This window comes from Sphaeramia orbicularis, unplaced genomic scaffold (genome assembly GCF_902148855.1).
Source record: "Sphaeramia orbicularis unplaced genomic scaffold, fSphaOr1.1, whole genome shotgun sequence".
Classification (NCBI taxonomy): domain Eukaryota; kingdom Metazoa; phylum Chordata; class Actinopteri; order Kurtiformes; family Apogonidae; genus Sphaeramia; species Sphaeramia orbicularis.
Genome location: NW_021941525.1, coordinates 433,660 through 448,745, shown reverse-complemented (window position 1 = coordinate 448,745; position 15,086 = coordinate 433,660).

Sequence of the window (15,086 nt, the reverse complement as noted above, 5' to 3'; positions counted from 1 at the left end):
GGAGGAGGAGAGGAGACTGACAGGACAACAGCTGAAAGAAGAGAGAAGAGAGAGGAGGAGGAAGAGAGGAGGTCATAGAGGAGGAGGAGAGGAGGAGGAGGAGAGGAGACTGACAGGACAACAGCTGAAAGAAGAGAGAAGAGAGAGGAGGAGGAAGAGAGGAGGTCACAGAGGAGGAGGAGAGGAGACTGACAGGACAACAGCTGAAAGAAGAGAGAAGAGAGAGGAGGAGGAAGAGAGGAGGTCATAGAGGAGGAGGAGAGGAGACTGACAGGACAACAGCTGAAAGAAGAGAGAAGAGAGAGGAGGAGGAAGAGAGGAAGAGTTTACACTGAACAGAGTGAACAGATGAGTTTACACTGAACAGAGTGAACAGGTGCAGGTCTGATGGGTCCAGTTGCAGCTAAAGCCATCTGTGAGACTTCAGAATCAGTAAAAGAGGCTGGACCATGAAACAGCACCAGTGGAACTACTGAAGACTGGAATAAGACTAGTGAAGACTACTGAAGACTGGAAGAAGACTAGTGAAGACTACTGAAGACTGGAAGAAGACTAGTGAAGACTACTGAAGACTGGAAGAAGACTAGTGAAGACTACTGAAGACTGGAATAAGACTAGTGAAGACTACTGAAGACTGGAAGAAGACTAGTGAAGACTACTGAAGACTGGAAGAAGACTAGTGAAGACTACTGAAGACTGGAAGAAGACTAGTGAAGACTACTGAAGACTGGAAGAAGGCTACTGAAGACTACTGAAGACTGGAAGAAGACTACTGAAGACTCTACTGAAGACTAGTGAAGACTGGAAGAAGGGCTTATGGACTGTATGTGTATGTGTGTGTATGTGTGTGTGTGTGTGTATGTGTGTGTGTGTGTGTGTGTTATAAGGTGTCTCAAAAATCCCCTTTCTCTTCAGATCATGGTGTTATTTAAACCAGTTAATCTCCAACATGATAATAGCCCCCCCCCCCAAAAAAATTTCAGCAAAATCCGTCAACGTTTCACCCCACCGCAAAATATGAAGGGCCCGTCAAAAAAACACCAAAAAATGTTGTTTTTAATGCATTCCCATACCTAATGGATACTAAAATGTCTAAGGTACAGACATTCATACTGCATCACATGTGGTACCTGACTGAGTCTACTGTGGTACCTGAGTCTACTGTGGTACCTGACTGAGTCTACTGTGGTACCTGAGTCTACTGTGGTACCTGAGTCTACTGTGGTACCTGATTGAGTCTACTGTGGTACCTGAGTGAGTCTACTGTGGTACCTGAGTGATTCTACTGTGGTACCTGAGTGAGTCTACTGTGGTACCTGAGTCTACTGTGGTACCTGAGTGAGTCTACTGTGGTACCTGAGTCTACTGTGGTACCTGACTGAGTCTACTGTGGTACCTGATTGAGTCTACTGTGGTACCTGAGTCTACTGTGGTACCTGACTGAGTCTACTGTGGTACCTGAGTCTACTGTGGTACCTGAGTATACTGTGGTACCTGACTGAGTCTACTGTGGTACCTGAGTCTACTGTGGTACCTGACTGAGTCTACTGTGGTACCTGAGTCTACTGTGGTACCTGAGTGAGTCTACTGTGGTACCTGAGTGAGTCTACTGTGGTACTTGAGTCTACTGTGGTACCTGAGTGAGTCTACTGTGGTACCTGAGTGAGTACTGTGGTACCTGAGTGAGTCTACTGTGGTACCTGAGTGAGTACTGTGGTACCTGAGTGAGTCTACTGTGGTACCTGAGTGAGTACTGTGGTAACTGTGTCTACTGTGGTACCTGACTGAGTCTACTGTGGTACCTGACTGAGTACTGTGGTACCTGAGTCTACTGTGGTACCTGAGTGAGTCTACTGTGGTACTTGAGTGAGTACTGTGGTACCTGTGTCTACTGTGGTACCTGAGTGAGTCTACTGTGGTACCTGAGTCTACTGTGGTACCTGAGTGAGTCTACTGTGGTACCTGAGTCTACTGTGGTACCTGACTGAGTACTGTGGTACCTGAGTGAGTCTACTGTGGTACTTGAGTGAGTACTGTGGTACCTGTGTCTACTGTGGTACCTGACTGAGTCTCCTGTGGTACCTGAGTGAGTACTGTGGTACCTGAGTCTACTGTGGTACCTGACTGAGTACTGTGGTACCTGAGTCTACTGTGGTACCTGACTGAGTACTGTGGTACCTGAGTCTACTGTGGTACCTGAGTCTACTGTGGTACTTGAGTCTACTGTGGTACCTGAGTCTACTGTGGTACCTGAGTGAGTCTACTGTGGTACCTGAGTCTACTGTGGTACCTGAGTGAGTCTACTGTGGTACCTGAGTCTACTGTGGTACCTGAGTGAGTCTACTGTGGTACCTGAGTCTACTGTGGTACCTGACTGAGTACTGTGGTACCTGAGTGAGTCTACTGTGGTACTTGAGTGAGTACTGTGGTACCTGTGTCTACTGTGGTACCTGACTGAGTCTCCTGTGGTACCTGAGTGAGTACTGTGGTACCTGAGTCTACTGTGGTACCTGACTGAGTACTGTGGTACCTGAGTCTACTGTGGTACCTGACTGAGTACTGTGGTACCTGAGTCTACTGTGGTACCTGAGTCTACTGTGGTACTTGAGTCTACTGTGGTACCTGAGTCTACTGTGGTACCTGAGTGAGTCTACTGTGGTACCTGAGTCTACTGTGGTACCTGAGTGAGTCTACTGTGGTACCTGAGTGAGTCTACTGTGGTACCTGAGTCTACTGTGGGACTAAGTCTGTTTGATACAGAAGGACCAACAGAAACCAAAGCAGCCATGGAGAAACACCTGCAGCACAGACAATGAGGACGACTGTCTGAGGTGACCCAGTGGTGCAGAGGACAGACCTGGAGCCACACACAGAAGGACCTGGGTTCCATTCAACGCCAGGATATGGGGGTGGGGCCTTTAGTCCATGGGGGTGGGGCCTTTAGTCTATGGGGGTGGGGCCTTTAGTCCATGGGGGTGGGGCCTTTAGTCCATGGGGGTGGGACCTTTCTGTGTGGAGTTTCCATGTTCTCCTGTGTCTGTGTGGGTTCTCTCTGGTCCTCTAGCTCCTCCCACCATCCAAACACATGCTCTGATAGGTTCATGGGTTCTCTCTGGTCCTCTAGCTCCTCCCACCATCCAAACACATGCTCTGATAGGTTCATGGGTTCTCTCTGGTCCTCTGGCTCCTCCCACCATCCAAACTCATGCTCTGATAGGTTCCTGGGTTCATCTAAATCCCCCACAGGTGTGAATGTGACAGTGTGTTTGTCTGTATATGTTCAGTCTGGGATGAACTGGTCACATGTCCAGGGTGAACCCCGCCTTCGCCCCATGTAGCTGGGATAGGCTCCGCCCCTGTGACCCTAGTGAGGATAAAGCGGGTTCAGAAAATGAATGAATGTGTGGGAGCTGTCTGTGGTTACCGCTGCTGCTGACAGGTGTTCAGGACATCCCAGATGATGCCAGAGCGTCCATGGATAGAACCCACAGAGGGAACATGGTTCCACAGAATCAAACTACCAGAGTTCAACAGAATGACATGGAACAGAAACTACAGAGCCAGTAACATGTGCATAAACTGTGCAGTGCACATGTCTAAAAGTCTGTCCAGATGATCAGAACCATGTCAACATTAAAGTCTGTGATTTATGCAGCCTTCGATCTTGTATTTGTTCTTATTATTTCAGTGTTCAGCTCTATTTGTCTGGAACTCAAACCTGTATTTAGTTGAAAAGGGGGTTTAGAAAATAGACACTGTGTTCAAGTAGATTTACTGTTCTGAACTTCTTTGTATTTCCAGTTTTTAGCCTATAATTGAGTTATTTTATCTTAAAATCCCCTTATTTTCACTTCTATATCACCTGATACAACAACCCATGAAGCTGATATTACAGGGACGCTGGAAAATACCAGAGAAAGACATTTGTGGACACTTCAGACCTCATTATTTGTGATTTTCTGGGTTAAAATGAGCGTTTTTGGCGTTTTTTGATGGGCCCTTCATACTTTGTGGTGTGTGTGTGTGTGGGGGGGGTCAAACATTAATGGATTTTGATGACATTTTTTTTGGGGGGGTGGGGGGTGGCTATTATTATGTTGGAGATTCACTGGTTTCAATGACACCATGATCTGAAGAGAAAAGTGATTTCTGAGACGCCCTAGTGTGTTACAGTAGGACGTGTTGTAAACATCAGATTCCTACATCTCCTCCTGGACTCTTTGCTCCGTTCCAGACCTTGAACCTCACAGCAGCAGAGGGTGCACGGTTTGAAGCAGACTGAGGCGGACTTGAATGCGTTGACTGTTCACCCACTGACGCACATTCAACTTAATGACATCCAATCAGTCACATCCTCAGGCTCCGTACACCTACAATTACAGGCTGCTTGGCTGCACTGGACAGTAATAGCTCCCATCAGCTGTAATGACTCTGTCACAGCCCAGACAACCTGTAGCTTTAAAATGACACTTGTGCAGATTATTAAAGGAAGTGGCTGCTCGGCTTTTCCACAGCTTACGCACAGTCAACCTCCGTTTTTTTTACAGCTGGACTGTGCCAGCTGTGAGCGGCTCGTACGGCCTGTTTCCTCTTTGTCTTTACGTGACCTGGAGCTTTTACAGCAGGGTTCTAAACTGCTGTTCTTTAGGTTCCACATTCAGTCTGATCTGATCTGCAGTGGACCCAACCAGGAAAAGAAGAACAGAAGAACCCAGAAAGAATGGCAGCTGACAATTTATGTCTGTGTTTTAGTGCAAAAAACCCATTAAATTATGAAAATACTTGCTTTTATAAACTATCCAAACAAAACAGATGTGAAGAACCTGAAAAAATGGACATTTCTTCAGTAAAATCAGTGTAATTTTCTCAGTCTTCTTCCTCCACTTCTCATTAGTCCATGTGCATTCTGGATCAGATCTCCAAAGACACTAAACACTGAGGAACAGGAAGAAAAGAGTTCAAACTGGACTGAATTTAATACAGACATTTCAGGTTGGACACATTTGTTCAGGTTAGTCACAGTTTATTGGTACAGGAGAGTTTGGAAATGGAAAGAGTTTCACAATTTAATGTGATTTTTTGCACTAAAACAAGGACATAAATGTGCAGTTGTCATTCTTTCTGGGTTCTTCTGTTCTTATTTTCCTGGTTGGGTCCACTGCAGATCAGATCAGACTGAATGTGGAACCTGAAAGAACAGGAGTTTAGAACCCTGGTCTACTGGGAGCAGTTTAGGGTTCAGTGTCTTGCCCAAAGACACTTCAACATGTGGACAGTTGGAGCCAGGATTCGAACCGCCAACCCTTTGGTCATTGGACGACCTGCTCTACCAACAGCATGATGATATGGGTGTATATATAATATATATATATATATATATATATATATATATATATATATATATATATATATATATATATATATATATATATATGTATATATGTGTATGTATGTATGTATATATATATATATATATATATATATACATATATATATCTGTCAGTGGTGGCTGCTAGTCTTTCAGACAGGGGAAGCTCATTGTCGGCTTACATTAAAAAAAAAAATTAAAAAAAGTCCAGTTATTTAAACATACATTGGTCCCTCCGTTCCTTTTTCAGTAAATGCTCAGTGTCCTTATCGTACCAGTAGGCGTCTTTTCCAGGACTGGACCAGTGTCCTGTGAATGTCCAGCAGAGCTGGTCTGCTCAGACGGCCTTGGCCCAGTGCATTGTGGGTGTCAGACTTCAGCCTTTTTAAACTACAGATGCTCCTTTCACTGCCACCGAGCCGACAGTCTGACTGATTTAACTATCTACAAAACCAGATGAAACTGAACAAGAAATGATTAAATTATGGAACTGAAACAAGAAAACACTGAAACTATGTTAAATTGAAACAAGGAAGTCCAATGAGTGAGTTTTATTTACAGTGCAAGAAATGAACCAGTACTTTGGTAGTGGTTTGTGTGATTTCGCAGCAGAATGTGTGACGGTATTAAACTGAACTGTGTCAGTGAAGGAGCAGATCTGAAAACAGCTGTCAGTCAAATGGGATTCAGCCTTTCGACCGATCCTCCAATCAGCACGTGGGATTCTGGCGTTCGGCCCGGCCGAGCTCCGCCCACAGCACCATTCATCCCCAGAGACGCCCGGCGTCCGGGGGCGGGACAACATCGTGGCATTTATCCAATTAGCGTCCAGTTTAGAGTCAATGAAAAACCAGTTCCACTCAGTCCCACTGAAGCCCACAGACGGACACAGTCTGTGGACACAGTCTGTGGACAAATGCACTGAGCAGAGATGGAGGAGAAAACAGACACGGGAACGGAGAAGTGAACAACAGCCAGTCCACTGATCTGGGATCAGACTGATTCTGAACCAACTGGTCTGAGAGATGAACGGGTTCCAACACATTTGGAGTCAATGAAATGAAAACAACTGAACAGATTTAACCACTGAATTTTTGTAATTTTAGGGGAAGCCGGGCTTCCACTGCAGACTGGGAGAAATCGCCACTGATATATATATATATATATATATATATATATATATATATATATATATCGGTCAAATGCTTTGTTGCCTCGGACAAACAGTATGGGGATGATGATGTGTTTTCCCTCCTGCTTTTGACAACTGGTAAAGTTTTTACAACAAAATCCGAAAACACAGGTGATCAGTGGATACTTACAAAACAACAGGAAGAAGAAGAAGACAAGGTTCTAATAGTTTTGGATTTTTCATTCTAGTTTAGTTTGATTTAGTTTGGACTTTTTTTCCTCTAAATTCAGTTTGTTTGAATTAGTTTTTCGAGCAGGTTTGATAGTTTTTATGAGTTTTCATTTTTTTTCTAAATGCTTAGTTGTAGTTTAGTTGTAGTTTAGTTGTAGTTTAGTTGTAGTTCAGTTGTAGTTCAGTTGTAGTTCATTTTTTAGTTTATTTGTAGTTCAGTTGTAGTTCAGTTGTAGTTCAGTTGTAGTTTATTTGTAGTTCAGTTGTAGTTCAGTTGTAGTTTAGTTGTAGTTTAGTTGTAGTTCAGTTGTAGTTCATTTTTTAGTTTATTTGTAGTTCAGTTGTAGTTCAGTTGTAGTTCAGTTGTAGTTCAGTTGTAGTTTATTTGTAGTTCAGTTGTAGTTCAGTTGTAGTTTAGTTGTAGTTCAGTTGTAGTTCAGTTGTAGTTCAGTTGTAGTTTAGTTGTAGTTTAGTTGTAGTTCAGTTGTAGTTCATTTTTTAGTTTATTTGTAGTTCAGTTGTAGTTCAGTTGTAGTTCAGTTGTAGTTTATTTGTAGTTCAGTTGTAGTTCAGTTGTAGTTCAGTTGTAGTTCAGTTGTAGTTTAGTTGTAGTTTAGTTGTAGTTCAGTTGTAGTTCAGTTGTAGTTCAGTTGTAGTTTAGTTGTAGTTTAGTTGTAGTTCAGTTGTAGTTCAGTTGTAGTTTAGTTGTAGTTTAGTTGTAGTTTAGTTGTAGTTCAGTTGTAGTTCAGTTGTAGTTCAGTTGTAGTTCAGTGGTCTCTTTTCTCTTCTTCTCTGTGCTCCTATTCAAATCAATCCCAGACAGGACTCTGCTGCTTTAGTCTCCATGTTTCCAGGTAGAGTGGGGACCAGAAGACGACTGGAAACCACAAGTGAACACAAGTGACGGAGCAAAAAGTGTCGTATGGAGACAGCACAGAAAACTGAGAGAGACAAAGAAATCCATTGAACATCAATCTGACACTGACAAAGACCAAAACCAAGGGAATCTGATCCAGAATTTTTATACATTTTAGTTAGTTTTGTAAAATGGCTAAAATGTCCTTCAGGGTCACATGAGTGTCCATTTGTGTCCAGAACAGTTGTCCTACAGTCACAGAAGTGTGTGTAAATAATGCTAATCCATTTGTGCACAGACTACTGATATTCTCTGACAGTGGAAGCTCTATTTTCATAAATATTGGATTTGGAATAGCACGTGTATGTGAAAACTTTTGCTGGTGGACGGACGTGACATTACCCATGATGCTCTGGTCAGTCCCAGTACTTTATTAGGAATAAACTTCTAGACTTCCTATTGCTAATTGTGCTCTTCTTCATAAATGTTGGTATTGTGGATCTAAAACAATCCCAGCTGACACAAAAACACTAAATGTGTCAGTGGACGGATGTGACATGGTTGTTGTGGATCCCATCATACTGATGCTCTGCAGCCATGTCAGCGTTTACACTAATGATCCCTGTGCAAAAACTAGGAGCACTATTATTTATTGGATAGTTTAGCATCAGACTAAAGAGGAAAGAACAATCTAGAATTGTTCTTTGTGTCTAAAAATGCTTCTTATTGTAAAAGTGTTGATGTAAACAGTGCTGTGTGCCATTCTTCATGTATGTATTGGTGGAACAGAAGCAGGATGGATCAGCACCATACTCCAGATTGAACCTGTACAAATAAAACATGTGATATGGAGGAGAGAATCTGGGAAGAAAAACTGGGGAATCCAAAAGAAGAGAAGATTTGTTTTTCAGCTCAGTTCAGTTCAAATAGAACTTGTCCATTTGTGACATGAAAATATAGCATTAATTGTGCTGAAATGGTTCATTTTGGAGCTGAAAACATAGTTCATATGAGCATCAACATGTTGAACAGAACTGAATCCTGTCCATTTGAACAACTGTCATTTACCAACACAAAGTTCCTTTGGATTCACTGAGACTGATTTAATATGAACACACACACAGAAGAGCTGTGAACACATGTGAGACGAAACACACAATACAGTTTCAGTTAGTTATCGTTTTTTTATTTTAATTATGGGTTTTATTTATTTCAGTTAACAAAAATGTTTTTTCAATTGTAGTTTTGGTCATTTCGTTAGTTTTCGTTAACGATCCTAACCTCTGAATAGGAGTCGGTGTGTTTGTTTCTTCCTGTGTGAGGCTCAGTGGTTTAGTCTGACCTGACCTGCAGTGTTGAAACCTCAGCCACTCGGAAACAGGATCTGGTTGATGGGGACAAAAACGGTCCCCCTTTAGTTTGTTATTGGCGCTTGTGGTTTCCTTGAAGGAAGTGGTTGGTGTTTTTGTTGTTGACTGTGGGTGTGAGTGCTGCATTTTTAAAAAAGTGATTTATGAGACCTCTGGGTTCCTCTTTTGTCTTTACAGCTGCACTTTCCTCACCACTGAGTGTCTCTCAGAAACCACACTCTTAAATTCCCTTTATGCCCTTTTGTGTTTTTGTCCTTGAACGTCGAGGACTGGAACCTGTTGACCCGGGACAAAACTGAGACCACATGGAACCACCTGGCACCTCACATATAAGGCTGTTAGAAAATACCAGTTCTGCAATATATCATGATATTTCATTTCATAATACTGTACCGATATTAAAAAGTACTGTATTGATATTTGAAGGTATTTATTCAAATGCAGGTATTGTGGAGGTTCATTTTTGTTTTTTCCTTTTTTTAATATTTTATTTCTTCTTATTTCACACTCTTTTATTCAATAATGTTCATTCCTTTGTTTGGATTGAACTCAAATCCTGTTCTGATGTTAGTTGTGAACTAATAGAATCTGAACATTTGAACAGGATCTGAAACTGGAATGTCTGGAAAACAGAATTTCAGTTTGAACACAGTTTGAACATTTGTGATAAAGAATTAACCCAGTGCTCTGAAACTCCTGTTCTTTCAGGTTCCACATTCAGTCTGATCCGATCTGCAGTGGACCCAAGCAGTAAAATAAGAACAGAGTAACCTATAAATAATGACAACTGACAATTTATGTCTTTGTTTTAGTGCAAAAAAACCCATTAAATTATGAAAATACTTACTTTTAAAACTATCCAAACAAAACAGATGTGAATAACCTGAAAAAATGGAAATTTCTTCAGTAAAATCAGTGTAATTTTCTCAGTCTTCTTCCTCCACTTCTCATTAGTCCATGTGCATTCTGGATCAGATCTACAAGAACAGATCTGTCTTGGCAGAGGTCTGCGCTCTCCGAGTGCTTTTCTTGTTTTTGTTCTCATCTTCAGTGTAAAACTCTTCCACCCATCTTTCCCAGATCTTCCCCACAGATAGGCCTAGGCCCTGGGACCAACCCAGTCCATTTTGGTCCCAGTAGGACAAAGTTCAAGGTCACAGCAAGGTCACAACATCTATAATCTTCCATCTGTCATCACTGAGACATTTTCCAAAATTCATAAAAAAAAATTCCAAACGACTCCGATTCTCCTCCAGTTGGATCCACCTGTAGCTTAGAACAGTCTCTTGTATGTGGAACTAAATTGTCCACATCCACTGTGGAATGTGGACTCTGTGGACATTTCCATTTACAGTGAAAATCCCATTTCCCACACATTTAAAATTAGAACTCAACTAATATTGATGTGAACTGAATCTAATTGGACAGACACATGACTGGGACCAAGCTGCAACTTTGTATGAAATATCGTTCCACTCCGTTTTTCTTCCGTTACACTCTGTTGACTTTTGTTATTTTTTATTACCATGTTTGACCACAATTTTTCTGTTGTATGGAACAACCTACCATAATGTCTGATTCTGCAGTCTAAGCGTCTTGTCCTTCTGACCCCAGAAGGTGCAACATAAACGTCAGCGAAGCCCTTCGGTCCACTTCAGCTGTTTAGTGGAAAGAGCAGGTCAACACAATGAGGAGGGGCTTTATGGTGGGTGCCCCCCCCCAGCCCCATGGGGAGCCCAGTATGTCTGGCATGAGTTATGACCAGGGCCAGGGGACACAAATCTGCTCTGACATCAGCCAACAGGTCGGTCTGCCAGGCTGTGTGTGTGTGTGTGTGGGGGGGGGGGCAGACCGAGCCAGCACCAGACCAGCACCAGACCAGCACCGTTCAGGACCCGGACGCTCCAACAGAGAAGCACCCACTCAGCTAAACAGCCAGTGTGTCTTTAAGGCAGTCAGGAGGGGGGTTCAGGTTAAACAACAAAAGAAGAAAATATGGATTTCTAACTTTCTTTTTTAAATTCATTGTAATTTGTGTCTAACTGCAGCTGAAAAAGAAAGCAAAGCGCAGAATAATGCAAGACATCACAAAGTCCAACAAAAACAGTCCTTGTATGAGTTTTGTGCTGGAGTCTGGAGTTTGTTTTTCTGTCAATTCCTTTTTTTTTTATATAACATTTATTAGAACTCCTAGACATACGCTTCAGTCTCATACATATAATAATAATAATAATGGATTGGATTTATATAGCACCTTTCTAGACACCCAAAGCACTTTACATTATTGACCCATTATTCATTCGCTCTCACATTCTCCCTCTGGTGGTGGTAAACTACATCTGTAGCCACAGCTGTCCTGTGGGGGGGGGGGGCAGACTGACAGAAGCGTGGCTGCCATTTTGCGCCTACGGCCCCTCTGACCACCACCAAACATTCATACACCAGTCATATCAAGGTTATTATCGTTAACAGAAACTAATGAAATGACCAAAACTAGAATTGTAAAAACATTTTCATTAACTGAAATAAATAAAAACTATAATTAAAAGAAAAAAACATAACTAACTGAAACTGTATTGTGTGTTTACTAAACTAACTAAAACGTATAAAAATTCTGGATCAAATTCCCTTGGTTTTGGTCTTTGTCAATGTCAGATTGATGTTCAGTGGATTTCTTTGTCTCTCTCAGTTTTCTGTGCTGTCTCCATACGACACTTTTTGCTCCGTCACTTGTGTTCACTTGTGGTTTCCAGTCGTCTTCTGGTCCCCACTCTACCTGGAAACATGGAGACTAAAGCAGCAGAGTCCTGTCTGGGATTGATTTGAATAGGAGCACAGAGAAGAAGAGAAAAGAGACCACTGAACTACAACTGAACTACAACTGAACTACAACTGAACTACAACTGAACTACAACTGAACTACAACTAAACTAAACTACAACTGAACTACAACTGAACTACAACTAAACTACAACTGAACTACAACTGAACTACAACTAAACTACAACTGAACTACAACTGAACTACAACTGAACTACAACTGAACTACAACTAAACTACAACTGAACTACAACTGAACTACAACTAAACTACAACTGAACTACAACTGAACTACAACTGAACTACAACTAAACTACAACTGAACTACAACTGAACTACAACTGAACTACAACTAAACTACAACTGAACTACAACTAAACTACAACTAAACTAAACTAAACTACAACTAAACTACAACTAAACTAAACTAAACTACAACTAAACTACAACTGAACTAAACTACAACTAAACTACAACTAAACTAAACTACAACTAAACTACAACTAAACTAAACTACAACTAAACTACAACTAAAACTAAACTACAACTAAGCATTTAGAAAAAAACCAAAACTTTTGCCACATTTCCACTATATACAGGGTGTCCCATCAGTCTCCATGCATAGGAGAAATAAACGTTTCTTGACATAAACCATTTTTATTTCTATAATATGCTCTATATGACTGCCATTTTGTCGGGAACACATTTCAATGCGTGTCCTCCACTGCTGAAGAACTATACAGAAGAAATATAAAGAAATACATGTTAGAACCAAATGTATTATGTCTCCTATGTATGCAGACTTATGGGACACTCTGTAGAACCAGCTTGACTCGGCTCGGCTCGGTATTCCTGGAGACTGTTTTCATTCCAGGATACTACAGACTTTATAGTACCTGGTCGTCATAGTGATGCGGTGCGTTATTTCCCTGTCTGTTCAGAGTTGCTGAAAACTCACTCATTGTGTGTTGTCTTGTCTGAATGTTTATGTCAGCCACCAAAGACTGAATCTCCTGGACCGACCATGGTGTACTTTTGGCTGTTATCATGTGGATTAATGTACCCACAGATTTACTGTCCACTGGCACATCTGTTTTCTGTAAAAGGGCGGGTCACAGAGAAAACTGTCCGACCAATCAGTGGTCTGCAGTGTTATACATCATGGTTTAGTATCGCTTGGAACCTCAGTGGAGGTGAGACCCAAAAAACTAGTACCAGGTACCAGATTCCAGGTCCTTTTTCATAATGGAAACGCCAAAAGACCGAGTCGAGTCGAGCTGAGCTGGTACCACGCAGTGGAAACGCAGCATAATAAAAACTATCAAACCTGCCCTAAAAACAAATGAAAACTAACTGAATTAGAGAAAAAAAGTGGAAAACTAAATAAAACTAAACTTGAATGAAAAATCCAAAACTATTAGAACCTTGATACAGAGAATGGTATGATCATAAATGGAGAAAAATCACTTAAGAAAGGTTAAATCCTAATTTTCATGTGTTCCAGTGGCAGATTTTTTTCTTCTTCTTGAATTAAGCAAATAAAATCTTGAACTAAGCAAATAACATCTTGAATTAAGCAAAACAATCTTGAGTTAAGCAAAAAAAAAAAATCTTGGATTATGCAAAAAAAAAAAAAAAAATCTTGAATTAAACCAAAAAAAAAACAAAAAAAAAATCTTGAATTGAGCTAAAAATAATCTTGAATTAAGCAAAAAAAAAAAAAAAGAATAAAATAAATAAATAAATAAAAAATAAATCTTGAATTAAACACAAACAAAAATCTTGAATTAAAGAAACAAAAAAAAAATCTAGAATTAAACAAAAAAAAAAAAAAATCACTTAAATGTAGAGAAAACTGGATTTGGGAAGTGCCATAAAAGTAGGGCTGGGTCTGTAAGGGTTAAATTTGTTTCTGTTTTCTGTCTCGAACCCGCCAAAACAATATATATAAGAAGAGCACATTAACAGAGGTGGACGTGGAAAAACAGAGGGACAGAAAATAATGTGGAGGGGGGGTGAGGGGAGAGGAGGGAGGTGTCTGGGTTGAATTTATGGCCATCATAAACCTGGGCTCCTTCTCTGAGCTCCACTTCAGCTCCTTAAACTCCTCATCAGCCCCCCCCCCCCCCCCCCCCCCCCCCCCCCCGTCCTCGTGGGCCCACAGACAGAGGGGCGGGGCTGAACAGTAGCCGTACTATTCTGCTGTAAAACCCAACGGTGTCCTTGAGTGGCCCGTGAAGCAGTGGGTCCAACAGACAGTGGAGATATTTAACCTCCTACACAGGAACTGTTCAGTCAGATAGAAGAACTGACTTACAGACAATAGATCTGGAAAATCTGATTTACACTGATCTGAACAGGAGCAGTTCACCTGGTTCCACTGGCAGATTTTTTTTTCCTGAATTAAGCAAAAAAAAATCTTGAATTAAAGATGCTGGAGACTTTCGTCACCAATTTTTCATCAAATCTGTTCAACCTCAGTCATATCCTCAGTATGTGTCTCATGATGCAGAAACGGCTGAAACGTGGAAACGGGTGGAGGGAAGCGGAGGAAGCAGAGCTCTGCCAGGCAGCGGCAGCTGCAAGAAACACAACGTGGAAACGGCTGGAGCTCCGCCTCCCTCCAGCTGTTTCCACGGTGTGTTTGTTTCATCCATATAATATCATATGGGGTCACTGCCGCTGCCAGATGGCGGCATGAGCCTCCGTTTCCCACAATGCATGTCGGCACAAAATTCCTCAGATGCCCAGTTCCCTCCCAGCTCTTTTTGTAACCACATGGTTTGTTTGTGGTGGATGGAACTAAGAACCTGTTCACCATGAGGAAGAGCTTCAGCTGAGGAATGACAGACAGATGAACAGACAAATGAGAGTGAGGCTGAGAGGACTGAGGATGGACAGACCTGAGGAAACATTGTTGACAAAAGTCTCTTTAAGCAAATAAAAAAAAAAAATCTTGAATTACCCCAAAAAAATCTGCCAATAGAACCAGGTAAACTGTTCTTGTTCAGATGAGTGTAAGTCAGCTTTTGCAGATCTCTCATCTGTAAACCAGTTCTTCTGTCTCAGTGTCCAGTTCCTCTGCAGGTGATTCTGTCGGATTTTCAGTGGGATCAGATATTTGGAACAGAAATGACACAAATACACTCGGACACATTTAGATTTGTGCAGGCTGAGCTGAAGTCATTTCCACGTTGACGGTTTGAGTTGAAATGACCACCGAGTTGGGACTGACTCGTTGCTGAACCTTTTGGAGAAATGGGTCATGTCCGTCCTTTCGTCACCTGTGGGGTTGAAACGCAGTCTTCA